Consider the following 2,139-nt stretch of genomic DNA (forward strand, 5'->3'; position numbering starts at 1 on the left):
CTGGTAACTAGGAGAATCGATTGAATAATCAGGCAAATGAATCAGATGAAGAAAATGTTTCCGTTGATCTTATTCCGAAGGAGGACTATGCTCTGATATTGTTCATCCTCGGTGTAGAGCGGCAAGTGTAAAAATTGACTCCTCTCTATAACAGTTGTTGAATCTTGAGGGCTATTTTCAGAACTCTACCGAGAATGACCCTCAATGTCATTTGCAAAATTTTATGGATGTGTGTGCTAATCACATCCAAAATAACGTTCCGCAAGATGCTATTCAGCTGAGGTTATTCAAATATTCCTTAACTGGAGATGCAAGAGCATGGTTTGAGAAGCTGCCCCGGAATTCTATTACTACATGGGCAGAGATGGCAACAGTCTTTCTCAAGAAATGGTACCCTCCTAACAAGAAGGCTGAGATTCATGACAAGATCTATGAATTTAAGCAACAACCGGGGGAACAGTTATATGAAGCTTGGGAGAGATTCAAAGAGTATTTGCAAATGATTTCGAATCATAGTTTTCTGAAGAACATATTAATGGAAAAGTTCTACCGAGGGATGGATCCAGTGACACAATCCGTTGCTAACAATGCAGTTGATGGTTGTTTCATGAATAAATCATACCGACGAGTGACCAACATACTTGATAGGCTGACCACTCACAATCAGGCTTGACACTCAAACAATGCTGACATTGTGCCTTACGGTAGTGCTATGATCCAGAATATGGTAAAGGAAAATCTAGATACCCAGCAAACATTGGCTGAGGTTGCAACAAATATTTCCTTGCTAACAAAGAATTTAAATGAAACCCAGATTAAGAAGGTGAATGTTTGTGTGGAAGATGCAGATATGCTGAAAGGGATGTACCAAACCCAAGAGGGTCCATTTCACAAGGGACCTCCTATGCAGGTAGAAAATGCTAACTATGTGAATAATTCTCAAGGGGGTTATCAAAGACAGAACTACCAAGGTAGTTACCAGATTCAAAATCAATGGAGACCTCAACAAGGTAAAGGTGCTTATAACAACAACAACTTAGGGAACTACAATAACAATTATGGTGGTGCGAACCAAGGGAGCTACAAGAACAGCAACAATTTTGGGAACACGATTTCCAATCCTTATATACCACCAAAAGGGAAATCAGCAGAGCAAGGTAGTTCGAAGGTTGAAGCAATGCTTGAGAAGGTTCTGGCAAATCAATCAAAGTTTGAGAGGACTTTATCTGGGCTGACAGAGACAGTGGGTTCCCACACAACAGCTATTCAGAAGCTCGAGTCACAAATGCAGGATATTTCTTGAGAGCAGCACCCTCCTAAAAAGGGAGGACTTCCGAGTGACACTGATCTAAATCCAAAGAACGGGTGAGGCGGTGTAGATCGTGTGTTTGCTATCAGTACTAGGAGTGGTAGAATACTCCAAGGCGCTGATAAGAAGATTGTTGATCTTGAGCCAATAGATGAAGAGGAAGAGGTACAGTCTGAAGAACATATTATTATTGTTGAAGAGAATCCTACAGACAAGAAGGTTGCTGATATTCCAAAGATTGTGAAGGAGGCTGATGACACGACCAAGCAGACTGTGAAAGGTTGGTAAAGAAGAAGGAAAATGCTAAGTTTAAGAAATTTTATGATCAGTTGAAGCAGTTATCTTTGAATTTTCCCTTCTTGGAAGCTGTCAAGGAGATGCCCAATTTTGCTATTTATTTGAACGACCTACTGACCAAGAAGAAAACTGTGCAACATGAAACCGTGAGTTTGACTCACACTGTGAGTTCTATTATTTCAACAACTACTATTTAGAAAAAGGGAGATCCTGGGGCGTTCATCATTCCTTGTTCTGCTGGGCACCATGATTTTGCTCATGCTTTGTGTGATAATGGGGCGAGTATTAATTTGATGCCACTTGATATATACAAACAATCAGGTTGGGGGATGCCAAGGCCGACTACTATGAGGTTACAGATGGCTAATAGGTCTACTAAAAGGCCTGTTGGCGTGGTTGATGATGTTCTTGTGCGGGTTGGTAAATTTATGTTGCCCGCTGATTTTGTGATTCTTGACTGTGTTGTTGATCGGGACATTCCTATTATTCTAGGGAGACCCTTCCTTGCTGCAGGGAGAGCTCTGATGGATTTG

The 2,139-nt window shown here is 41.1% G+C and overlaps 1 non-coding gene across 1 annotated transcript; it reads right to left on the minus strand.

Moving 5' to 3' along the window:
- Nucleotides 1-413: 413 nt before the first annotated feature.
- LOC132612427 (small nucleolar RNA R71) lies at nt 414-519 on the minus strand. Its single transcript, XR_009571788.1, has one exon. It is a non-coding gene; the product is annotated as a small nucleolar RNA R71 (small nucleolar RNA).
- Between the last annotated feature and the right edge of the window lie 1,620 nt (nt 520-2,139).

Source organism: Lycium barbarum, chromosome 9, assembly GCF_019175385.1.
Source record: "Lycium barbarum isolate Lr01 chromosome 9, ASM1917538v2, whole genome shotgun sequence".
Taxonomy (NCBI): domain Eukaryota; kingdom Viridiplantae; phylum Streptophyta; class Magnoliopsida; order Solanales; family Solanaceae; genus Lycium; species Lycium barbarum.